This window comes from Sturnus vulgaris, chromosome 1, assembly GCF_052056855.1.
Source record: "Sturnus vulgaris isolate bStuVul1 chromosome 1, bStuVul1.hap1, whole genome shotgun sequence".
In the NCBI taxonomy this organism is placed as follows: domain Eukaryota; kingdom Metazoa; phylum Chordata; class Aves; order Passeriformes; family Sturnidae; genus Sturnus; species Sturnus vulgaris.
In genome coordinates, this window is record NC_142243.1 from 123,877,559 (window position 1) to 123,904,430 (window position 26,872).

The following is a 26,872-nucleotide window of genomic DNA, read 5'->3' on the forward strand; positions in this document are numbered from 1 at the left end:
CAATGATACATCTGATACAAGGAGCAGAGCTGCGTCTATAATGAATTTCTGATTTCAGCCACTGAACAGGAAAAACACATATTTTAAAACTGTTACAAGTTGTGCAAATAGTCAATTCACCAGGAAAAAAATGCCCTTGTTTCAGATAGCTTACATCATGTCGAAGTAGGGTAAGCTATTCAAAGCATTAAGAACATCCACAAGGGGAAGTAATTGCTAAATATATCTGTGAATGTATACCTTAGCTTCCTTTGTAGTACCTTGTCTGAGAAGAAAACCTTATGGGTAGCAGATAAATAAATTACATCTATAAAAGTAGGCAAGAGAAGAAACTACTGTCCTTTACTGTAGGACACACGAAACAGATAGGATGTTCACCTCCAATGTAGGAAAATCAGTTCTCTGACGAAGTATTTACACACCAATAAAAAAGCAGAGCTATTCCAGAGGCAGCAAAGCTCTGCTCAGAAACGCTGAGCAGCCCAGAGACAGCAGCCATCTCCTAAGAGGCAGCAGACCCAAAAGCAAACCACTGCTCTGAATCAGGAGCAGTGTGATGCCCTCCTCCATCCTGCAGTGCACCCACATCCCAGGGTTCAGAAGGTGGAGGCATGCTGCTATCCACCCTCCAGCCCCTCCCTGCTCCAGCAAAGATGGGTGTATCCCCAGTTCCCAGGCACAGCTCCTGCAGTCATCCCGGCTAGAGCGGGTGACACTCTCGGCCACAGCTGTAAAACACTGGCAACCTGCCTGTCCCCAGCTTGGCACAAAGGGGAGAGGCAGGGCCACCCTGGGCCCAGGAGCAGCTGGGGAGTGAGACCAGAGGCTGGGAAGCAGGGAGCCATCTGACCCATCAGCTGTCCCTCTACCCAGGACACAGGCTGTGTCACTGAGATGGTGGCCCTGCAAGAGCCCTGTCCTTACACCCTGCAGCAGCTCCTGCTCAGAGCTGTACCCATAGTCACGCAAGTGGCTTCCCTGTGGCTTACTGACTGTTGACTCTTGCTGTGACTCTAGCCTTGAAATCCAAAACTTTTCATTTCAGAATTTCCTAAGTGAGCCATCATAGCATTTCTGATCAGCAGGGACTTTTCACCTCTTCCTCAATGAAGCTACTTATGAAATTCCAGCCAACTCATTAACAGCTTTAAGCTAGCCAAAAACAAATTTTTAGTAAGCAATTCCCCCTCAAAATACACATACACAAGCAAGTCTAACTCTAAAGAGAGAGTCTCACAACCATGGATCAAGTTGTCCTGACACAAAACATGGGACTATCCCAAAGCATTACGAGATTGTATCAGAAGACCACAAAACAATTTTCCTGGAAGCTGGGGGCGGAAGGAAATAGCTCAGAAACTGAATGATGAAGCAAATAAGAGGACGAGAAAGTGAGAGGCAACTTTGCTAACTACTGTTACTGGAATCAAGTCCAGCAGCAGCAGGCTGTTAGGGTTTTTTTTCTTCTTTAAGTGCCCACAGTACCTAAAACAGGAGCAGAGCACCATACGCATGGTTCCATGCCTGTATTCAAAAATTAACACATACAGTTGTGAAACACGTGCATATTTGGCACTAATCAACTAAGACTGAAAATTAATAGAACAAATCTATTTAACCATTGTGGTACATAGCCTGTGGTCTATAGCAGTGGTGGAATAGAAGGTGATATCTCATATAAGTTACCTGGTTTGAGGTAGTTTGAGTTTGGGAGTTTTTTTGCTTCCATAGATTTGTACTGAAAATGTTTTAAGTGTGGCAACAATAGTGTTAAACAATTTGACTCGCTGGTATTGGTTCCTCAAATATTTCAATGTTGATGTAGTTGGTTGGCCATGCTTGGATGCCAGACACCCACCAAAGACCTCTCTTCTGCAGATGGACAGGGAAAGAAACGAGTTCATGACTTGAGAAAAAGACTGGGAAGGACCACTCACTAAAAACCATCATGGGCAAACAGGTTAGAATCAGGGATATTAAATTAATTTACTGCTAACAAAATCAGAGAAGGATAATGAGAAGTAAAATAAAACCTTAAAACACCTTCCCCTCACCCCTCCTTCCTTCCCAGCTTTACCTTCTCCCCCATCAGTGCAAGGAAGAGAGGGAATAGGAGTTATGGTCAGGTCATCGCCCACTGTCTCTTGCCACTAAAGAAGAGGAGTCCTTCCCATGCTCCAAAATGGGGTCCCTCCCATGGGAGACAGTCTTCCACAAGCTCTAAAAGTGAGCTCATCTCAGGACTCTACAGCTCTCTACAAACTGCTGCAATCTGAGTCCATCCCATGGGCAACAAACTGCTGCAGTGTGGGTTCACTCTTCCATGGGGTGCAGTCCTTCAAGGGCAGGCTGTTCCCCTTTGGGTCCTCCACAGGGTCACAAGTTCTACCAAAAAGTTGCTCTAGCATGGGTTCCTCTCTCCATAGGTCTGCAGGTCCCTGCCAGGACCCTGCTCCAGCATGGGCCTCCCACAGGGTCACAGCCTCCTCTCGGGCATCCACCTGCTCCAGTGTGGGGCTCCTCCATGGGCTGCAGGCTGATCTCTGCATCCCCATGGACCTTCATGTGCTGCAGGGGCAGAGCTGCTTCACCATGGCCATCACCACGGGCTGCAGAGCAATCCCAGCTCTGGTGCCTGGAGCACCTCCTGCCCCTCCTTCTGCACTGACCTTGGTGTCTGCACACTTGCTCCTCTCACATATTCCCATCCTGCTGTTCTCTGCCCCCAGCTGCTCAAGGACTTTTATTCCTTCTTCGCCTTAAACGTTCTCAGAGGTGTTACCACCATTCCTAATTGGTCCAGCCTTGACCAGTAGCACGTCCGTCTCTGGCACTGCCAGGGACTGGCTCTGCTGGACAAGGAGGAAGCTTCTGGCAGTTTCTCAAAGAATCTACGCGTTACCAAAGCTTGGCCATGCAAACCCAATACAGCTGATCAAGAGCCTAGAACTTGGGTATTGACAAAACAGCAAGTTCATGAGGAATGAAAGACTAAAATCACAGTCAGGGACAAGGAATATTTTAAAACATTAGTAGTCATGCATCAAGCTCCATGTACCATCAGCTGCAGATAAACCCTATTCCACCACAGGATACATTCTGGAAGTTACATACTGTAACTCGAGACAGAAATAGTTTTACATGAGTCTGTTCAGCAGGACTAAGCAATAAAAACACAGTTAACCAGGATCTGTGAAGAGAAGCCAAGCAAAAAACCACAACTGAAAACTGAAAGGCCATAAAAATTAACCCAAGTGAAATTTCATGTGTTGGCCACCTACTTTTAAAGAAATGTTGATGGTTTTATCCCATTTTAAAATACTATTAAACTGTGTCACCACACAGTAGTTTCAAGCTCACAACCTGAAGAAATGTAGGGGATATCTCACTCTCTTAAAGCAGTAAAATAGGTACCTAGAGATTGAAGGACAAAGGAATCCAAGGCAAAAAGGGATCTTCAATTCTATGTGTTACTCATAAGGATAATGTTTCAAAGTTTAAGCGAGAACATTCAAATTTAAGCTAAGAAAAACATGTAGAAAAAAACGTAACTAGAAACATTTTAATTCCTCCTGACACTACTACAGCTTCCCTCAAGGAAAAACCAAATTGCAATACAACTATAAAACTAATTATTTTCTCAGTTCTAATTTTAAATATTCCTAGTTTGCCTATTGTTGTCATTTTGAAAGATGCTGAATTTGGTGTATAGAGAACACTGTAGTTTATTGATTTGGGATTACTGAAGGAAGAAAAGTACTGATAATGAAAAAAAGGCAAGAATCTGGACCATAAAAACAGATGTTGGAATAGGAGAACAGAGCATATTCTTCATTTATTATGGCCACAGTTGCAAATAGAGTTTTAGCAACACATTTACACAGTGGCAAATACTGTGTACAGAAGAGTGTCAGTACCCTTTTTTGGTTGTGGTGAGATGACTAGAGGAGGTTTCTGTAACATATTTTAATAGTTAGAGCCCTGCACAATGATGCTGTAATACTCACCAATATTTCTAAATCATTTTCATAATACTGAACTTCTGTAACTGATCTAGGACCTTTCATCTGAATTTTTCAACATCCAGAGTTTGTTTTAACAAGAAAACCTGTAATTTCTTGCTAGTTCAGTTAATATAAAAGCAAATTAATCACACAGAAACACATTGTACAACACATTTTATTATAATCATCTACAAATTTCCTTACCATTGCAGGAGATAAGTCTTCTGAGCCTAACATCCCCACATTGTAGCATTAGAAAAATTCACCCACTTTAATGTACACAAATATCCATGAACCTCAAAGTATTGTACTGTAATGCTGTCAAATAAACAGACTACTGGAATTCAATTTCCAGAAAGCCAAGGCAAAATCTACTGGCCTTCATCTAAAACACCGGTGTCATTTTCAAGCCCTGTATTTAATTAATACTATTTACTGTCAAGAGCCAAGCTGTGAAAATATTTCACTCTTCCCAATTCAGGGACTAAAGGCAGGCCCAGAGGAAAATCTGCCCAAGTAAATGCATCTCATCTTCTCTGATGATGCAAGTGCTCAGCTGTCCTGTTCTTGACCCCTCTAGAATTCCTAGGATCCAATACTGGCGATACAATGTCATCAATCTATATATAAAATATACATTGATTTTCCACAGATGATAATGACAGCTATTTCTTCTGCTAATGCTAATACAGTATAACTTTGTCCATATAAAAAGGTTCCTATCAAGGTAAGAAATGAAAAATCTTAGCAAAGTCCATTACAAAGTCAAAACCAATATTTAAGAAGTGAATAAAATCAAGTTAGCAATCCCATTTCCTAAGTATTTTTTATTTATCTCACTGAAACTGCAATGTTCAAAATAATCTTCCAGGATATAACTACATACAAAAGGCAAGCTTCAATCAATTGAATGAGCATTTTCAACAGTCCTGGATATATATTAAGTTTGGTTCCATCAATGCAGTAAAAAGTTCACTGACAGAGCACTCCATTTAAATCCGTTTACAGTAGTTAATGAGTTTTACATATATAAGAATAGTTTAATCCAGCTTTACAATGAATTTGAACATTGTGGCCTCAAAACTATGAAAGTACTTTAAAAGGACTTTCACTACTAACAAATCTAGTTCTGCTAGTTGCAAGAATAACATTTCTCTCTGCAGTACTCTAGATTTTCAAAAAATTAAAGGAAAGAAATGCAATATACTACATTTGTGTAAATTTCAACTTTTCCACAAAATAATGTTTTTCATAAACTCCCAGTTCCAATTTTAGAACAAAAAAGCTTTTAGGGTGCAATTGTATAAATCTCAATAGAAGTTCTTTTCCTAATACTTCAGTTCTCATCATACCACCCACACAGAACTTCACTCTCAGATTAGGAGTATCATTTTAATGCTGATTACATTAAATTCACCATAATCAAGCATCCACTTTTACAAGCACCTTCATAAGCAATTCATGTTAACTAATGTCACTACTGAACAGCAGTGACTAAACACAGAACAATCTCATCACATTTCATGCAAAACACAACTCCCCAGTTTTGAGGTCTAGCAATGAAAACACATTCCCTTTATTTATCACAAACCAATTCAACATAGATTAAGTATCCCTCACAGAGAAGACCAGATTCATTGAAGATTACACATACCTATATTTTATTTCAGCTATTTCAGAAACACAGTTTCTGTGGGAATTAGGGTGCTCTGAACTGACTCCAGAGTTCTAGGTAAGCACCATTCCAGCCCTGCTTGGCAAGCTCACAGAAGTGAACTCTGCCTTATTCAGACTTTTTTACTTGGAATCCACGCTAAGTTCCTCATTTGCATCCTTAAATTAATACCCAAGGCTCTTAAAACTTATTTCAGTATAAGGTAGTTTTATTTTCAGTATTGCACTATATCTTCTGACAGCATTCCCTTTACACAAACATGTATTAGGAGAACACAGCCAAAAACGAGACATTTGTCAGAATTTTCTACATCTACTACAGCTGTAAACAACAAGCACTATAACTCAGAATGAAGAGACACACAAATATTTTCTATCACACTTGACACTAACTACAACACAAACAACAATGAAATCACTACAAAGTTAGATGGAAACAGACTCTCCAGATCAAGAGTGACAGAAAACTGAGATTTCTCTGATCTATGTTCTTTTTGCCGAGAAATATTCCTTACAAAGCAAACCACTTCATGAAAAAAGAAGAAAGAGATTAAAAAAAATGTTTTCTGACTGGTAACTTTTAGACTGGAAATTAAAACAGATTTTTTTTAATCTGTTTGGGTTTTTTGCAAGTCTAAACTTATCAGTCTAATTGCATCCCCTTTTGTGTTAGCACACAGCAGTTTGCTTCCCACTACCTCAACTAATATGAAAAATAGACCAAATAAGCTTTAACTAGTAGCTTTATTTTCCAAAAAACTTGATACAGTGATAGACAAGCTGAATGTGCACAATTTCAATCAAGAGTCATGGTACAGTCTCACAACATAGTCAAAATCAACATCTATAATTCCACAAACAACACTAGTGAAAGGCCAAGGCCAGGATTTCTTAAATAACACTCCAACTGATGTATCCTTCCAACACAAGTATAATTTCAGAGGGGTATACTGGTTAAAATAAATAGCTACAGCTCTTTGATCTTGCAAAAGAGAAGGTGAACATGCGAGCATGTCAAATAATAGGACTGAAGAGCTGGACACTCAAAAACCAACAGAAAAATTTCCAAGAATTCAATGGAACCAAAATTCTAAACTATTCCTTGGCTTATGGAACCTACTTTTGCTGAACTGTCTATAATAGGAACACAGAGACAACCACACACTTTAAAGCAAAAGGATATTTTGAGTGAAAAGTACCTCTGCTTCATCCTTGCCCTGTAAATTCTTTCATGACACCCATTTTTTACAGTGTTTTATTCCTCAGTGTCATCACCACAGACTTCATATACAAATATTCATGTCATATTTGCTGTTATTAAAGGTTTTGAACTCCCTAAACACAGCAACTTGTGTTTTGGTCAGCATCTTTAAAGTTACCAGATTATTTTCTATCACTCCATCAACTAACTCTGTAGTTTTGATGTAGAATGTAGCAACACTAAGGAAAAGACAGGGTTTTTTTTTTCCTCCACATAAATTAATTAGGAAAAAAAGCACAAGCAATTATATGGAAATTGCTTTTTATTTTAGTATTTCCCTAATGCATTTGGTTTTTTAATCGAACATTAAAATTGAGACAACTGAAAACAAACATATGATCAACCTGACAACAAAATTTCATGTTCTCTATAGAGAATCCTGTCAGTGACATTTTTCTCTTTATTACACACACCTAACTCATTCTGAGTACTATTCACTAGGAAAACAATATTTCAGTCTTTGCATTTTTTTCATTTGCTTAAATGATTACAAAAGCAGATCATTATTGAGAAAACCTGCACAAGCACATTATGATTATGCAGTCCAGAAAAGTAGTGTAAATAAATAATAATTAATATGGTGTAAGTAATAAGTGTAAATAAGTAATAACATCTCTGTGGCTAAGCATTTTCAAGTTAATATAAAAGAAAAACAAATTATTATCCAGAATTATAAACTTCATTTAATAGAGTGAACTCCAGAATTATCTGGACTGAAAAGGGAAAAGACAGAAAAAAGCACTGGAAAACTGCCTAACCTGTTTTCTCACTCACTGATGCTAGAAAATTAGGAAAGTTAAAGCAAAGTGTTGTTAGTTTGCAAAAACTGCTGAACATAATTAACAGAAGAGGAAATGATACTTTATGTGGGCTTACATAATTTTACCCATATTTGGTTGGCATTTTATAAACAGTCATCCCCCAAACAACTAAAAACTCTTTCAGCAGGCTCATTTCCCACCTCTATATTTAGTGTATAAGCCTCAAAAATACATATTTCTGACCTTAATAAGTCACTCTACGTGTTAAAAGACAACATTTATTCATGAGTACACTGAAAAGGTTCTCACATAAAATCTCAAATGCATATTTGTTGTAAAAGATTTATACCGAGTGAATATACTGATCTATCAAACATGCCTAAAATAAAACCACAGCATTTATATTCTACTTTCTTTCACTGCACTACCGAACCATTATTAGTCTGCATTTAAACAATCCGCAGGGGTCTCTTTTTCTAATTCTCAGTGGTATTATCCCTTCTTGAGAGCAGAGTTAAACAGGCACAGCACTGCCTGATGGAGTCATCAGACAGCAATTCTTGAGCAACAAGCAGTTTAAGTCATCAGTGTCATTATACCAATTTCAACCCTCAATTTAAGTAATTTATTAGTGCACAGAATTGGATGGAAAAGCTTGTATTATTTCATATTCAACCTTTGCCATAAGACAGACCATAATCAGCATATCTGAAAAATGTCAATTCCTTAGTTACAGTATATAATATCAAACAAACCTAATGAGAAAGGCTGAAGGGATCAACAGGTGATATTCTTTCTCAGCAGAAAGTCCCATTCCTGGTCCTGGCACCAAAGCAAGGACCCTCTGGTTCCATAACCAGTCTCATCATTATTTTCAAAGTTTCTAAAATGTTAGTATTTGCACTCAGTGTACAGTATCATGTTACTTAAAACCAAGGTTTTTCTGCTGTACCCACAAAATCAATTTAAGACATCTTGCATCAAACTCCCCAGTGAAGAAGATAAAAGTGCAACACAATCCAATTAAATGCAATAGGATATAGACAACTCACCAAGACTCAGCGATGCAGACAGTGATTTCTAGGGGCTGTGTATGCAGGGGGCCTCACTACTCAGATACATCTCAAGCATGCTAGGAACAAATTTGAGAGAAAAATATTAGTAGGGTATTTTTTTTGGAGATGGGCATAGGAAAAACAAAATTATGATGTTTAGCACAATGCTGGTTTAAGCATAACACAGTGAGGGAAACAAACTTTGCAGAGCATTATCTGCTTTTCCAGACGTAACTACAACCCCCTTCCAGTTGCACAATCACTCCAGTCACACAACTTCCTTTCTACCTGCTGCCTACTGCAAATTCTCAGTGATAGCAGCTAAGATGTTTACATTAACTTACACAGTACACAGCCTCTATTTTCACTGAAGAATCTGTGAGAACTCTGAAAGTGCTTGGTTCCTTTTTTTGGTTGACTGCTTGATTTGATAGCACTTTAGTTTCAAATCTCTAAAAAGGAGAAACTGGTGTTCTTTCAACCATTATTATAAGTTGCATGTACAGAAGCATGTTTATTCTCAGCCTCCCCTTAAAATACTCCTGACCCAAGTGACAAGCATCAGTGAACAGAAAGCCTTTCACTCTATGGAGTCCCATAAAGCAGTAAAAAGTTCCATAGAACAGAGGCCACACATTGCACAGTAAAATAATTTCTTCAAGGGAGGAGGAGTGTGCCACTGCCCGCACAAATACTATACCTGAATTTCTGTTTGTAGGTCAAATAGCACTTTATGTAAAATGTATCCAAGCAAACTATCAAAGAAGAGTTTTCTACTTTCCTATTCCGACAAACAAAAAGGCAGAACATAAAGCAAATAAGAACACAAATAAAATGAAAGATACACTACAAGAGTCATCAGCAAAAAAACCAACACACACTAATTATGCTTCAAGAGGAACAGAATTTAGAATCGACCTCTCTGTCATTTCTGCCATCTTACAGAAACCTTCTTCAAACAAACTCTGCCTAAGTTCTTTCAGTCACAGACAGGATACCACAACAGTAACAGACTATTTAGGGGCACCACTAACAAAGAAGTATTCTTATATAAAATACACACACAGAAGATAAGACTACATTATTTCCTCAGTAATGTCCAAAAAGCACACAAGCTCTGCGGATCACGAACTCAGGGCTTTGAGTGGGTCCTTGTTAACAGAAAAAATCATCTTGTCTTGGAATAAAATTTTAAGTAAACTACTAGATCTTTCGGCAGTTCAGAGAGACACCAAAGAGAAGTCAGTCTCACCAGCAGATGGGGGCTGCAGCCCCAGCCCATGGTGGGGAGACCTCTTCCCCTAAGGAGCAGTAAACAGGAAACTGCCTGTGCAAACAGGAGCATTTCCCACCCATCTCCTGTCTTTCACCTGCCCTGCACCAGTGAGTGAGTACTCTACTACCATTTTGTTTCTTGACAACTAATGTGGTTGCTCACTTCTATTTTCCGGCTGTTTATCCCTATTTTTGCATCCCACCTCCTGGTCTCTGTGGCCTCCAACAGAGCTGCTCAAGGAGTCAGTACACAAGCCATGTGGCTCCTGACCATTACAGTAGTGTCCCACGGGAAAGGACAAGCTTTGCTGATTTTCATTTGTTCTATTTATGAAAAGTTTAACAATAATATTGTCTGAAAGCAAAGACAATGCATTATAGCTTCACAGTAGAAGCGCTACTTTGGAATACAAAAACTTGACTAACAAGCTCTTTCTTCCCAAAAAAACTTCTTGAATTATAGAGTAACTAGTGACAGGCCCACGTACCTGAACAGATCTATTATATAGTATATTTCTGATACATTTCTCTAACTAAACTAGACTGTCAGTGAAAAAAAGAAGTGATGAACATGAAGTTATGGACAAGGATATTATCTGTTAGTCCTTTGCCTTCCCTTCTCAAGCCCATTCTGGAAGCTGAAGAAAAAGCAAGCCAACTACCACCTATACCTATGGAAATTTACACCCAACCCCACAGGAATCATGAGCTTCTTGAGATAACTCCCAGAACTGAAGGGAAACTACTCTTGCATGAAGCTGAGCCTCAAAGTGGCAGAACTTAACAGTGGTGCACAAAGGCCCACATGAAGAGCAGGTCACCTCCAACAATACACAAATTATCAACATTACCTACAATATAAAAATGGAATACACCAGAGCCACACCTGCCATTTTCCACCACCATCCAATCGCCCATCCCACAAAGAGTAAAAGAAAACTGTTTTAAAGGTCAAAAAACCTCAACTAAAAACAATTGATATGGAACAGAATAATACACTGTCTTCTGACTTCAAAACACTTTACATCTTTATTTTCCATTTGTGCACAGTCACTTCTTTCCCTTCTGGTCTCTATTCCAGGCACCTAAGTCCTTGGTCCATAAGACTTCCTTGTGAACAAAACACACAACATCAGTGCTACAAACTACAGTTAAGCTGAAAGGGAGTAAGAGCTGCCACTTCCAGACGTACTTGGAAGAGATCATCCACAGCATGAAAGCTCAGTGAGCACGAACTTGGTGAGCTTAGTGAGACTTTTCTCATCTACATCCAGTCTTCAGGTTCCACCATTCCTAAACTGAGGAGAGAGCCACAAATGATCTCACCATCATGCAGTTATCACTAGCTTCACACAGAACTGTAGCAAGAAAATATTTTGAGGCCTCATGAAAAATTCAGTATCTTTGTTTCAAAGTAACACTTAAAAAAATCCAGCAAAACAAGCAAAAGTATGTTTGCACTGCAAATGCCAACAAAAATTGGCAAGCAATTAAAATAAAAAACCTTTAAACTATGCTATTAGAGCTACATTTTATAGCCTGCAAAATATCAACAAGTTAATTTTTTTTTTGCACCCAAAATAATGGCAACAATTCTTCTGGACTCATTTAAAGAAAACAGTACATTTCTAGCTGTAAATTTTAATTTTGGAAAAAATACAAAGATTTAGACTGGAAGAAGAACTTTTCTCCTTGAGAATATAATTGAAAACTGGAATTTATTTATTTCTATACACTCAATACTCCTCTACAAAGAATTATTTCAGAAAATGAATAGAACAGGACGACGACATGGTTCATGTATCTAGGGACCAAGGTATAAATCTGAGTAAGAATAGCAAGTGAAATTAGTTGACAATAATCACATGTATTTCTCAGAATATTTAAGTAATTGGTCAGCAAGTCCTGACAATAATTTTGAAAAAGTAAAGAGAAAGGGTTGAAGAGCTGCTTTGTGAACTCAAAGCATGGTGTAAGCAGAATGAAGAAAAATAATCTCCACTGTAGCCCAGATGAATACTTGAACTCTCAGATTCCTAAGTCTTAAAACCTATGACCTTGGGTTTTCTTATGGTGTGGATTGCTTTGGTTTTTTGGGGTTTTTAGGTTTTTTATTAATTTCTAATTCCATCACACAGGCATATGATGAATTTGTAAGTTCATAAAAATATGTGTAATAAAAGTGTCAGTATATACTCTCAAATTTATTCATAGGCAGACTTTCCTCTATTCTCAAGTTTTCTTTCTAAACGCAGTTTAGTATCTCCTACATAATCCATGAGGTACAAATAGGTGACAAACTGCATTGTTTTTAATTGGAGTGATTTTCTTCAAAATCCATGGCCAGGCTCATTAGAGATCAATACTGACAGCAATGAAAAACTAAAGCTGTTCACACATAGATGAATTACAGCATAGGCAGAGTAAGAGTAAAATTCCATAATAATTCTGACTTAACAAGTAAAATGTTCTTTCACTTTCCATGCCCATTCTTCAATCCCAGGCTTCTCCACTGAGGCAGCCAATAAAGCAGCCAATTGTGATATGCCCACTATAAATCCTACCCAAGAGCAACAATATGTCTTACACAGATCACTAAAAAAGCATCAAAATAGCAACTCTCAGTCAACACTACAGCAGATATATGTTCTCACTACGTCCCCTCATAGAAGCTCATGTGATCCATACTACCTAAGATTTATAGATAAATCAACACATTCGGTAGATATTTTAATTAATTTGTCGTCTATACTCTCTGCCCATTCGTTAATCCAATAAAGGTTTCCAGGCAATGGGAACCATTCTAGCAAAATACAACTTGTCCTTTCCAAACAGAAAATAACTTATTGAAGTTTAAAAACAAAGAGAAAAATATAAATAGGATTTTCTGAGGACACTGCATCTTAGCTGCAAAAAGCAAATGCACATTCCAAAGAAGCTTCTGAAGCAATCTAAGTAATGGGAGCACACTCACAGAAAGAGTGAGAATTACTATCAGTTGTAACTGCTAAAATGAGACCAAAGGAAAAATAGTATCTGTCAGTAACTGTATTAATGGAAGATTGTTATGGAAGCCATTTAAGGAAATGCAAGACTTGGAATAGCATAATGACAAAGCTGCAGAAGAAAAAAATGTGCATATTGTTAATATGTTGCAGTATAGCTTCAGACATTTAAATTAATGAACTAATTTCAAACTTCAAGATGTCAAGCACTCCAATGACGATACATTTTCCATAGGAATTGTTTCCATTATATATCCATAAAACTCTTAAATAAAATTTCCATTAGTCTTTAATTTGAATAATGCTCCATTTCCACAGAAAAAATTGAAAAATCATAAACAGTTACAAAACGCAATGCAGAAAATCTACCACATTCAAGATCTATTTTTCAAACTACTCATCAACTCAAAATAATTGTATAAAATCAGCAAAAGTATTCCAGATGCTCAGGAAAGGCTGTTCTAGGTAATAGGTAAATGCAGGACTGAATGAAAGAAAATTAATTTCTTCCACTCATTTTTCCATTATATAAATGCTATCTCTGAATACTCACAACGCTGACAAAATTGCTTTGTCTTGAAACTGTCTAAAAAAATTCCCTAGGTTTTTTGTCTCTCTTTTTTTTTTTCTAATTCTGTATCCTAAATTGATTAAACTATACAATCTGTCATTTTTCATGTCAGATTTCTACTTGGTATGTTTTGAAAAGGCTACACTACTAAATCATTAAAATAGGGAGTGTTTGCAAAATGTAAATACTGCTGACAAACTACTAACTGTAGAACTGGTAAGATGCCTTCGTAATATGTAACCACTGATGCAATATTAGAAATTATTCTTACTACTCAAAGTTACCATTTCACCAATACATATGACTGTTTAAAATGCTATTCCAACACAGAGCAGGAGTCCTGGCAACTGTATTTTATTCCGTGAAATCATAAAATATTATCAAATATTATCTATAATAAATACATGAAATATATGTTATCTAAGCTCTATTATCCTGACGGGTAAAAGCCAAAGAATACTTCTGTAAGGTTTAAATTCCCAAGAGAAGAAGAGCTCAGATCCTGTCCGCAAGCACACAATGGAATCACAGCTGACGATGCACATCTTTTTCTGGATGTCTCCATATGCTCAGGAGGGTTTTTTCCCCTCCTCTCCCTCCCTGTTTCTCCCTCTCCGCCTCCCTTGCTCCCAGCATTACATTGAAGAATTTGTCATTATCTGCTGCCAAAAGTATAAGAATGTTTTAACAACTAACAAAAATAAAGTAGCGCAGTGAACTTCACCTCATTTAAAAATAAAAATAGGGGATCCTGCCAGAGTAGCTGTCTGTAACTAAGTTAACTAACAGCAGAAAATGGGTGTATGAATGGATGCTGTTTTATGCCTCCTATAAAGTAATTATCAATGTTACTCTGCTCTTAGTTTAAAATGCTGTGTCACACAGCAGAGTATATACAGTAACAACACATTTAACCTCTGACCCCTAAAGCCAAACATGGACATAAATGAATATAGAGCACTTTAATGCCTATCAGAATACTGAAGAAACATGTGGAATTTGTAAAATATACCTACTTGCATGCAAACTGCATTGTTTAGAGAGGCCAGCCACAGCAAATATGTACAAAGAACTGAACATGGCAAGAACAGTTTTAGTTCAGTGTTCCCTTTCTGCACTGCAAATCCATTAGTGCTCGGCAGACAAAGAGAGTTACGTTTATATTTAAATTTGGTAGCAGTCTTTGGTTCGTCTTTTTCTTTCAAATGAACTGACAGCATCCTCAAGGCTTAGCTCTCTTAAGCCTCTGCAATTCTGGTGTCAGGTGCTAGAGAAACTCCAGCTGAGCACAGAAGCCCAGATTTTGCCAATGAGACGGTGACATCAGTAACAAAGGCAAGGAGCAGAAGACAGTGGGCATTGTAGCAGCAGCTGGCTCGCTCACTGACTTTGTTCTTCCTGCTGCAAAATCTGGGCTCCCTGCAGATGGGCTAGCTCTTACTGGTTTTTTGGAGGACAGAGGCAGAAGTTGGGAATGTCAGTTTACATGCCTCTTTCAACAGAGCTTTTCAGCCTTCTAACGAGCAAGCTACACCCTAGATGATTATACAAACATAAACATTATTCTTAAGTAATTTATTTTTACTTCAGAGTCTCAGTTTAATGCAATACACTACAGTATATGTGGATAAGTCCCTTATATTTTCTATGTTTCCACCAGAAATAACCTTTATTTTCTCTCACAAATAACACAATTCCACTTTAAAAATTTAAACTGATTCCAGAAGTACCACTCTTGATGGCAATTAAGTATTCCTTCCTCAAATGTCTTGAGTTTCAAATTTAGCACTGACACCACCAGGACACACAATGAGGAATTTATACACTTAGTAAAGAAGTGCCTTCAGACATTGCAGAGATACTGAAGAACCACATCAGACATGGATTCTCTCCCTAGTGAAGACCACAAGCCTGAGAAAAGACAAAGTTGAGAAATCTTCAGGTTTTATGTGAAATAAAAGAGTACAGTGACTGAAAAGATGAGGTGATTGCAGCACGTTTGACATGCATTTATTGCATAATGCCCAACGAGATAAAAACATATTTAAAATAATGTGATTCTTCAAAACATTGTGTGATATTAAAAAAAAAAATGAACCTTTCTTCTTAAAGTTGCACTCAATGTTTTTGAAGGTTGAGTCCATGGTAAAGTATTTTCTTCAAGACTGTAGATAACCAGGATTTCCTATAAACATTAAGGTTCTCACACTTATGGATTAATCATTTGGGGGCAATTGACAACTTTCCTTATCTCATATGACACAACAGAGCCAACTTCTACGTCCAGTCCCCAAAGAGCTGTTACCACAAATGCAAAAGTAAGGAACACAACTGCATGAGTGTCCATACGTGCTTGCATACACACCTGTAAATGTAAACCTGGTAAATGCTACTTGTGATACTGCTGATGTAAATAAACAAATGTTCTGGAAAAAAGTAGGAGGCACCAAGTGTGATAAAACAACTAGTTTGCTTCCTAAGGAACACTAAGCTGTGTTTAAGCAAATAAGACCTCTGCTTTGGGGTGTAATAGTTTTGGTATGATATTAAAAAAAATATACAACATGGTCATTTCTGAGGGAGCATCCAACACAGTGGACCGGCAGCTCCCTTTGGGCACTGACAGAGGATCACCCCATGAGAGGAGCTCACCAGGTGGCCCAACACTGCCACTGGGTTATAAGGAGCCAGGAAATTAACTGACTAGAGTTGTTTTCATAGTTCAGTACATAAAAAACCCAAAGGGATAAAATCCAAATGACTGCCTTCAGCCATAATGGCAGAACAACAACGAAAAAAAAAAAAAAAAAAAACTTTGAGTACAAAGACTGACAGTCTTAAATGTTTACTTATTTACAGTGGCAATAGAGCTCTCCTGTAACTGCCATGTCCAGGCACTATATGCTTAGCTCAAATTATACTTAAACATTGTGGGTTGAGTTCTAAAGCCTATTCACCTGCTTCTTACTACTCTGAGGAAAAAAATAAGAAAAGAAATAAAGAAAGAAATATAAAAACAATTTATTATTATCGAACAAGCAGGGTATTCTCCTTTCACAAGGAGATTCTCCGGCTAAATTACAAGTGTATTTATACAGCGTCCCACATACACACACTTCAAACCGAAGTATACAGGCTAACTCAAAAGAAGTATACATCAAAATACACAGATATCACGACTTCCCGGTGACTACCAGCAACCTCCCTTGCCTTATTTTTTTATTTCCCTCCCCCCCACCTTTTTCTGCCAGGCTGTCGGGCAGGTTTCCCACAAACTACACGGCCTGAATGCCCCTCTCCGGCAGGAGAAGCGTGCGGTCCCCGAGCTGGGGGGAACGCTCAGGCCCAAGCGGCGGCAAAGGAGCGAGGGGCAGCGAGGGAGGCGAGGGACGCGGCTCCGGTTACGCCTCGCCCCGCAGCCTCCGAGCCGCGCGGTGCCCGCGGCGGCGCACACACCGCCCCCCGCGGAGGCGGGGAGGGGCCGCGCACCCCGCCCTCCGCGGAGGCGGCGGGCACCTCCGCACCCCTCCCCCGCGCCTCACGCGTGGGGCTCCGCTCGCCGCGGAGCGCCCCGCCGGCAGCCGCCGCCCGCTGCGGAGAAGCGGGAGGGAGCGGAGCGGCACCCGCCCAGGGACCCCGGCCCCGCGCCCGGCCGGCTGCTCTCCTCTCTCCCCTCCTCCTGCCGCCGCTCCCCGCCCCGCGCACACACGCAGACACACGGCACTGCGGCGGCCGGGCCCCCACCCCTCCCTGGGCCGCGGGGAGGCGGCGGCCGGGCGCCCCGGGCTGCGCTCGCACGCAGCTGCGACGCCCCGCCGCCCGCCCCCGCGGCCCGGCCCGGCGCTGCGCGCACGGGCAGGCACAGCCCCCGCGCAGAAAGTTAGAGAAGTTGCCCGCTTCGCCCCCTCCTTCCCCTCGCGTCCCCTGAGAGCGCGGAGCGGCGTCGAGGCGCCCTGCGCAGGGGGAAGGGGAGAGGGCGCCGGGCGGCGCGGTCCCTGCCCGGCGCGGAAAGGGGGGGCGGCCGGCTCGGCCCCGCGGACGGAGCGCGGAGCGGCCCGCGCCGCTGCGTACAGAGTCGTTGTCAGCCGCGGAGGAGAAGGCGGCGTGCGCCGCTCCGCTCCCCAAATCACCCCTTTTGTCATCGGGGAGAGACCTTCCCTCAAGTTTCGCTGTCGCTGCGTGGTGGGGGGTGAGGGGGAACGTCCTGAACAGTCCCTTCAAAATCGCTCCCCGCTGCCCCATCCTCCCCCGGCAAGGCCAGGCCAGTCCCTGACCCCTAGATCAGCCCCTCGCCTTCCCGGTTCCTCGCACTTTCCCCCCCCACCCCCCCCAGCCAGAGGCGCGGAGAGGCGGCACCCGACCTCCGACTGGCCTGCGAGCAGGAAACCGACCCCCTCGGCCCGGCAGGGTGGGGTGCCCTATCCCCCCCTCCTCCTCCTCCCCCCTCGCCGAAACAGAGGGACGTCCCGGAGAAGTAACCCCGCGCGCCCACCCCCCACCGCCGGGCGCGGGGGTGCGAGCACGATGCCCCGGCAAGGGGCGGCCCCGCGGTCCCTCGGCTCCCCACGGAGGGGCCGCAGCCCCCGCCCCGCTCCCCCCGCCGCCGGCGCGGGGGAAGCCGCCTCGCCGCGGCCGCGGTGCCGCCCGCCAACGCCGCCCCTCCGCGCACCGGCGCGGCCCCGGGCGTCCCCCCGGCGCTACGCGGGGCGGCCGGGCAGGCGCGGGGGGCCCGGGCACACCCCCCCGCCGCGCCGGAGCCGTTACCGGGGTCAGTGCCGTCTCCCGCCGCTGCCGCCGGCGCTGACCTTCGCTTTGTAAGATGAAGCTGAAGCTAGGGCTGCGGCCGCCATGTTCCTTTTTAATAACTGCCTGCTTGTTTATTTCAATGGAGACCCTCCCACCGCTCGCCCTCCTCCTCCTCCTCCTCCTCCCCTTCTACCCAGAGGAGGGCTGGACGGGGAGGAGGCAGGGGGAGGCACAAGTCACTCCCCCCTGCCCCCGGGCGCGGCGGCAGCGGCCGGGCCGCGGGCGGGGGGAGGCCGGGCGGGCGAGCGGCAGCGCGGCGCGGTCGGGGGGCCGCCACCGCCCCTCGGCGCTGCCGCTCGGCGAGCGCGGGGCTGCTCGGCGCCCCGCCCGCAGGGACAATGGCAGCCGCCCCGCTCGCAGCCCTGCGCAGCGCTCCCGGGAGCTCCTCCTCGGCACCCGAACCGGGGAGAAAGGGGAAGGGAAAAACAAAGTCCTTCGCCCTCGGAGGGAGAGACTTTGGCTGTGGCCCTTTGCCGTCCGTCCTTGGAGGAACCCCTCTCCCAGGCGGGACCGGAGCAGTCAGCCCTCCAACGGCTTACAGTGGCCCATATTCACGAAAACAGGGAAGCGAGGCGGGGGGATACAGTCTTATTTCCTTTCTTTGCCTCCGGGGAAAAAAAAAAAAAAAAAAAAGACAAACGCTATGAAAATCATGCCAGCTGTATCTCACTCAGAGGAGCAAGAGGATTGAGATGCAGGCTTTCCCTAGACTGGAGGAGTGAATACATGAGTTAAAATTTGTTAAGGGCGGGAGGGCGATTGTTAAACATTGCCCTTTAGTTCAAGAAGCAATCCGTGATGCAGAAATCCTATCTTACAAGAAAAGCTTTACGTTTTCACACAATGGCGAGTTGTACTTTACCCTGCAATAGTCGTTATTTTTGACATTTTCTAGCCTGGATGTGCAGCCCCAAGTTGTTCTGTATCTATCTCCAGATTATATATTGTTCCTGGTGGTATAGCTAACTGCTTGCAATTAGGCTCATCCAATATTTTTTTGATCATAATCCTTGTTTTTCAGATGGTTATATTTTGCCCTACTGTGCTGCATACAATTTCCCATACTTGTCTGACTTCATTTTTTTAAAGCTGTTTTCTTGCATTGGGCAAAAATAGTTCAATTGTTTCTCCAAACAAATTAAAGGAAAACTCTTTCCCACTCTCCTCCTCCATGTTAAAGAAAGAAGCCTTTGCAATCAGCTAGCTGAAAACTTGCAATATTTTCTTCTGCTAGTGAGAGAACTCAGAAATGGGAGGGATGGCCATCAGAAATCTATTTGAATTTAGTCCCATTAGAGATGGAGGGATAGTCGTTCTTGTATGCTCAATGGGAGCTTGGATTTGATAGTAACCAAAGATCCAATCCACCTTAATGCCACTGTTTTAGCTGGAGTGTCATCTTCAGAAGACAAGGCTCCAGTGCTGGGCTGCAGCAGCTGGAGAGGACAACCTTTTTGAATATACCCTCCCCAAGTATTTGGCAGAGAAATTACTTAGTCTTCAGGAAGCTCTTCTACCCTGCCCATACACAGACAGGCAAAAAAGAGATTGAGAATTAATTTTGTCTGTAGAACAGACAGAACAGAATATTACCTTGAAATAGCATAGCATGTAAGAGTAGCTTGCATTTGAGGGGGAAAAAATGATAAAAAAAAAAAAAAAAAGCAAAAAAGCAAAACCAACCAAACAAAAACCACCCAGCAAAAAAAATGGGGTAAAGAGTCCTGGAGAGACAGAGCTGTTCCTCTGACCTCATTTGTCATATCTGTACAAATCTCTGTAGCAAATAAGCTAACAGTTAGATAGGCAATAATCTCATTTACCTCACAGTTGTGATTCATTCTCCGATGCAAAGTGGAACAGTGGTTCACTGGGGGGGGGGGGGGGGGGGGGAAGAAAAAAGTATGTCTTTAATTCTGTGACCATAAAGAGACCAATTTAGAATTGCACAGACAATTTTAATTCCAGCATTTCTTATTTAGGAAAACTTGCTTTTTTTTCCTGACATCTAACTCTCTTTAAAGTAACCAAAAATCTTTATTAAACTAATACCTAAATCCAGAAGGAAAAGCAAGCAAGATCTTTTAACGTGCTGTGGTAGGAGCATAAAAGACAGTTCATATAACATGGAGTTTATAGTTTCAACATTGACAAAAAAGCTCTGGCTCCTATGTGGCTGAGTTTCCTAGTCAAACTGTGTGGGAGAGGAGATTTAACTACATACATATGCTCAAATCCACTGAAATTTGTTACAAGCTTCTAACTCATAAGCAAATACATTTTGTCATCCAAGGCCAAAACCCAAAGCCCTGGTTACAAGTGTCATTGTATGCAAAGACCAGTAATTATGTTATTCCTAACTGTTATTCTTTAAAGGGAAGGAACCATTTTCCAGATGGGAAATAGATCTGATAAACATGCTTCAGTGCAGATTTTATTCAGCATTACAGCTCTTCTCTGAAACTTCTTCAGTGTCACCATTGCTGGTTTGTGCTGACTAGAGCTGGGCTTAATTTTTCAGCAAAACCTTCATCCATCCTCTTGTATTCACTTCTCCCCCCCTTTATTCTTCTGCTTGCTATTTTTTTCGTACCATAACTTTGTGCATTAATTTGATTATTCACTATGATTTGCAAACCTCTCCTGGTGGGAATTGAGAGAAGTTTTTAATTATTTTGAGTTTTCAGTGAGATTTGGTTGAATTTCTTCTCATAACTTCCAACCCACCCTCTAAATTAGCAGGAGAAAATTCAAAATCTGAATGCGGTCATGTTTTCTTGGTCAGTACAGTCATATATTGTCAATGTTCTTTTTTCTTACCTTTTCTATGTACCATATTTCTTTAAAAATTGGTACACAGAGTAAAACTAGCACTTGCAGGTGTGTTTCTAACTGGTTTCCAAATAAGTAAAGTTATTTTTCCATAAGGTGAAAGGTTGTGAACAAATTGTTGTTAGCTTATGAACTTGGTAGGCCATTCAGGTATGGCTGCTGTCTCATAAAGCTCTACCTGCAGCTTATACGCATAAGGAAGAATGGTTTATGTGCACCTGCTGACATCAGGGCTATATATAATGCAGCTGTTGGTGCACAAAGCCTTTTTCATGAGCAGCTGCATTTACTCTGTAGAATCACTTTGCCCGCCTTTATGGGCAATTGAACCCCCACTTATTCATTAACCTTCCCAAATGGATTTAAATACAGTCTTTGTGAAACCAATAAGATTTTTTTTTTTGACACAGTATATTCCTAACTCAAACAAACAAACAAACAAAAAAAAAAAAAAACCCACACAAACAAACAAACAAACCATGTGAAAATACTCCACTATCTTAACCTTCTTCAGGATTCAGAGGACCTGTTGAGGTCTTCTGGCTGAAGCCTCATCTCCCAGCAGAGCCAATTTTGAAGTTATGCCAGGTTTTCATTACCAGACAATTTTTACTGTCTGTACAGACTCTTTGAACTACCCATTCCACAATTTGAAGACATTTGTGAGTTTGGTTTCTTTTTTTCTCATGATGTGTAATTCGTCTGTTCCAGCTTATGCTTGTTGCTTCCCGCAATGAAAAGGTTACTGTGGACTTCCTAGAAGGCTCTGTCTTCTCTATGTCTGCCCATTAAGAAGCTGAAGAGAGCATTTAAATTTGCACCAGCCTTCTCCAGACTAATAGCCAGACCTTCTCAGTCTCTTTTTGTGCATTTTTCCTCCAGCACCCTCACCATCGTGGTGGCCCTCCTCTGGATTTTCTTTTTTATGTCTGTCTTTCACATGCTGGGTAGCTCAAAACTGCACTCAGTTTTCTAGATGTGGTCTCACTTCAGGGATGGGAATAACCATTTTTCTCAACCTGCTGCTGGCTATTCTTTTGCTATTGCAGCCCAGGATGCTGTTGACCTTCTTTGTTTCAAGGTCACTGTTGACTTACTAGTTGCTCCCCAGGGCTCCCAAATTTCTATCTGAAAATCCTTTTCTATTGCTTTAGCCTCCAGCTCATGAAGCAAGAGCTATTCTGTACCAGATGCAGGATGCTGCACCACCACTCATTGGACTTTGTGAGGTTCCTGCCAGCCCATTTCTCCAGTCTGCTCAAGCTGTCCAGAGCACTGACCACTGTTTCCCACTTTGCTGTGATATGCCCTTGGTTCCATCACTGAAGTCACTGATCATGTTACACAGTAACCATCATAGTATCCACCTTTGAAGTACATTGGCCACCAGCAGGACCTGCTCCCACTGATTGCAGCCCTTCAGACCAATGGTCCAGTCAATGTTCCACCTTATCTTCTTACCCTAGTTCATACCTCTCCAATGTGGTTAAAGGAGGTCTATGGCTGATTGTGTCTAAAGCTTTGTTAAAGTCAAGATAAATGTCATCAGCTGCTCTCCACTCCTCCGCAGATTCACTTATCTCCTTATAAAAGCCAGTCACAGTGGTCAGGCAGAACTTGCCTTTTGTAAACCCTTGCAAAGAGAGAAATGGATACAGGAACTTGCTGCCTGCCCCCAGGCACCTTATTGCCTTTCATACACCTGGAGAAGGTGTCCAGGAGGATTTACTACTTAATCCTCCCGCAGACTGAGGTCAGGCTGGTTGGCCTTTAGTTCCTTGGATCACCCTCCCAGAAGATGGACTTGACATTTACTTTTTTCCACCTTCTCCTGTCACCACTGCCTTTGCTCACTACACCACCACACCACCTCCCTGGCATGACACACACACCCTATAGTTCCTACAACTACAGTGACCCTCTGACCTCCGTTCATATCTCCAAACTATTGCTGATTATCCTGCTACCATTAGCCCTTTACCACAATATGCCCTTTCAAAATAACACATTGACTTACACGGTTTCTTTTAAAGCATCTGGGATCTGACTCAGGTTCATCAAGGACACTTAGGCTTTATCATGATTTGATACAGTGCTACAACAGCCTCATTAAGAGCTTGCAGTGAAGAGCATTTCCTAGGCATATAGTGCTTATATGGTTAGAAATTTTTTTTCCTAGAAAAGCTTTAGATATATATATATATATAATATATATTTTTGCACCTCAAATAACAAGCTCCCAACTTAAAAAAGTCGTTAATTAAGCATCTTGTTGTATGTTCATGCCTTACTGATTCAATAATCTGTTTCAGTCATTTTTTAAAAAAATAAAATACTTTTGAAAAGGTTAATACATTTTTAATACAAAAAAATCAATCAAGATAAATTTTACCAAATAAAAAGAAAGTTATAAATGCATAGGCTAAGAGTAAGAATTTTAATCGATAGTTGTTCAAATATTTTTATACTAGAGTAAAAGACTTGTTTTATCATGCTACTTTGGTAAACAATTCATGTTAAGACAAAATAATGTTCAGCTGAAGGAAATACACCTGTAGAACTAAAGCACAACTACTATAATTATACCAGAAGTGTATTTCTTTGTCTTATATTGTAATGTCATACCAAAACCCTTGCCTTTTTACCTTGTTGGATGCACCTCTATTAACCTAGCCCACTTGTGTCTGTTACTTTCCTTCATCTGTGTATAATAATTGTGACCAATTGAAGTGCTGGATCAGACAAGCAAAACCTGCCTCTAAAGCTCTTCTTGAGCACCATGAGGGGACTGCTGAGCAGGTGACACCAAATTCCAACTCTGAGAAAAGAGGTAGTGCCTGTTGGGTATTCCCAGACTAAGTGCCTAGTGATCTCAAGAGGTCTTTTCCAGCCTCAGGAATTCTGTGGCTCTCTGATAGTTTTGTGGAAAAAAATTCTTTATGCCATTCTGCTTTATTTTGCACTGCTCTCCAACTTCTTCAATTGTTCTTTAACCACCCTTTTTGCCCTTATTTTCTTTTTTACCTTTGTTTTGGCTAGTCTTTTATTCCCAGTCTCTCCCATATTCTCATCCTGCAGCATGTGTTCAACAATAATTACGCTGTGACATATTCTGTGTATTCATGCAATCTATTAAAAAAGACATTGCCATCCCTTCTACCGAAGATTAAGAAAGCCCAGCTCACTCCTGTACTCTGCCTCTAACCAAAATGGTAAACAGCCCTCGAGCATACACATTAAGGGGCAGAACTGAGCTACTTATAAGAAATATAGGTAGAAGTGTTTCATTATGGCTTTATTGGTTAAAGAGTAGTGTTGTCTTCCCTTTGTAATTACACTGTTGAATATGTTAACTTACCTTTTATTTAGAATTGTGCAACACTGTCTTCTTCCCTTGATTTCCTGCACTTCAATACACAAATTTTTGTACCTTCACAAGAATTCCATATTGAAGAGCATTGCTGAGGGAAGGCATAATTAAAGGCCATCCAACCAATACTAAATGGTGACAACACATTAACAAGCCCCCTTTGTGATGTTCTCTTGGGATGTGCTCTGAAAATTGATTCTAAGGCAGATTTATTAATTCATAATTAACAATTACTTCTCATTGTTGACCATATACATTAGAAAACCTTCCTCCTAAATCATGGGTGTGCAACTCTAAGTGACTACATCTTTTATGTTGAAAGTACTTTCTAAACTTACTATTAAGATGATTATACTTTGAGTCTGATCAACCTCTGCTCACCACTGGCCACTTACTATGTAAATCTAGAGTTATTTACACATGTAAGTAGAGTCCAGAAGATAGAAAAAAAATCAGAGTGGTAGTGAAACATGTTTTTAACTGGCAAAAACTAAGCATGTCTGTACAAGCAGCACATGTCATGCAGCGGACTTAAAATCTGCCTCCCTCTTTTGCAGTTCCTAATGCCATTGTGAAAGAAATGAAATTAAGATGGAAGGATGACAGTGATTTAGTCACAGAACCAGTTAAATGACTTTCCAAACTGGAGGCCACAGATAGCTTTTTGATTTACAGATAGCACAGAAGCTTGATCTTAGAAACTTTTAACAAACTAAAGTCCACAAAGTATGAAGTAAATTTAGAGTCTGGCTTCACTTCAAGAGAGAGTTAAGAGTTTCAAGTTATACTCCTGTAAATTCAGACAATCAGCTTCTTGCTCTATTTTTTAATCTTTAGGGGTTTTTAGAATTTATTTTTATTATTAAAACAATTACATTTTCATTAGAGCTTCTCAAGCTCATGTTTTTTGTTTGACTTCCAACCCTAAACCCTAGAATAACAATATTTTTGTATGAAATTATTTTAATCTAACAAAATTAGAAAAAAAAATACTGTCCCAGAGCTTTTTGGACTATATGATAGGGCAGAAGTTTTCCATTCCCTGAGACTACCTCCATTTCACCCTAATGGCATGGCCTCTGAAAAGTCCTTGGCATCTGACTCACCAGAGGCATCAGGAATGGGGAACAGTCATTCTTGAAGACTGAGCCAGAGAGTGCAAAACGACCAGAACAGTTGAAGATTTCCCCAATCGGTTTGGAACACCTGTCTGCTTTCCCTGAAGAGCTCCTTGGATTTGTAGACTCCAGTGGTCTCCTTGACCTGCCTTCCCTCCTTTTGCAGTAGATACTATTGCCCCGTATATCTCCATATGTAGGCCAAAATGACACATTGTTCACAATACAGCAAGAAATTCTGTGGGTTTCTTTCTCTTTTCTTAGGAAAGAAAAGGTAACAGTCCTGAATTTTGAATAATCACGTCATCAAAATTGTCACCTTACCGAAATGATTCTCTGCTCCAGTCTTCTTGCACACTCAAGGAGACAGCTCTCTATTAGTAAAAGATATTTCACATTTCTGAAGCTGTAATCGTACCATCATACATTCTCACCTCTGTTTTTCCTAGACAGAGGTATTGGTTTTACTACACATGCTTCTATCCATTAAATATGGCTCATCAGGAAATAGTAGTTAGCAAAAGCCAAGGCTGAAGAAGAGAGAGGCTACAATTGTATTTGTCTTGATATTTTTCTCGTGCTGTCACACGGCAGCTATTCCACTTTTAAGTTCCTCGAATACATTTGTAATAATTATAGCAATGTTTAAAAATATTAGACAGTAAAGCTATTTCATTAAAAGAAATTGAAGAGGAAAGGGAATAAGAGAGAAATGGATACACTAATTGAAGGCTCATATTTGTAGAAAGAAAAAACATGTTTGACTAGGTGTTTGAAAGATGATGCAAATGTACGGAATGGTTTGGAAAAGCACAATTTGTAATCATGTGTGTACTTACACACAACTTAACCAACTCAGCTTTACCATTGTCTGGTGAGTCCAACCTGACAGCGAAGGTAATGGGCTCTGTCAATAGCTCTGCTTGCACTCTTTAAATCAACAAGTGTTTTGCAAGAGCCACTGTAGCCCCAAGGTTTCGAAGAGAAGCGATGTAAAGGTGTTCCTCCTCCCCCACCCTTGCAGTCCTTTCTGCTCTGTCCCTCTCTGAAGGCAAGTTACAGCCTAAGCTTCCCCTACTGGTTTTGATGTTTACACTTAAGAAAGATCCTGCGTTAGACAATTCAAGTATATTTGATGAG

The 26,872-nt window shown here is 41.1% G+C and overlaps 1 protein-coding gene across 3 annotated transcripts in view; it reads right to left on the reverse strand.

The window, feature by feature from the left end:
* NCOA2 (nuclear receptor coactivator 2) overlaps positions 1–18,525 on the reverse strand; it is a 187,320-nt gene extending 168,795 nt beyond the window's left edge. Inside the window, exons 1-2 of one of the 3 annotated variants that reach the window (XM_014883510.2) lie at positions 18,371–18,525; positions 8,753–8,832 (exon numbers count right to left, since the gene is read on the reverse strand). The gene's annotated coding sequence lies outside the window, so the exon portion shown is untranslated. Of the gene's footprint in view, positions 1–8,752; positions 8,833–11,222; positions 11,335–18,370 lie in introns of those variants that run through there. The other 2 variants (XM_088176108.1, XM_088176102.1) reach the window with 2 other exon arrangements.
* Positions 18,526–26,872: the final 8,347 nt, after the last annotated feature.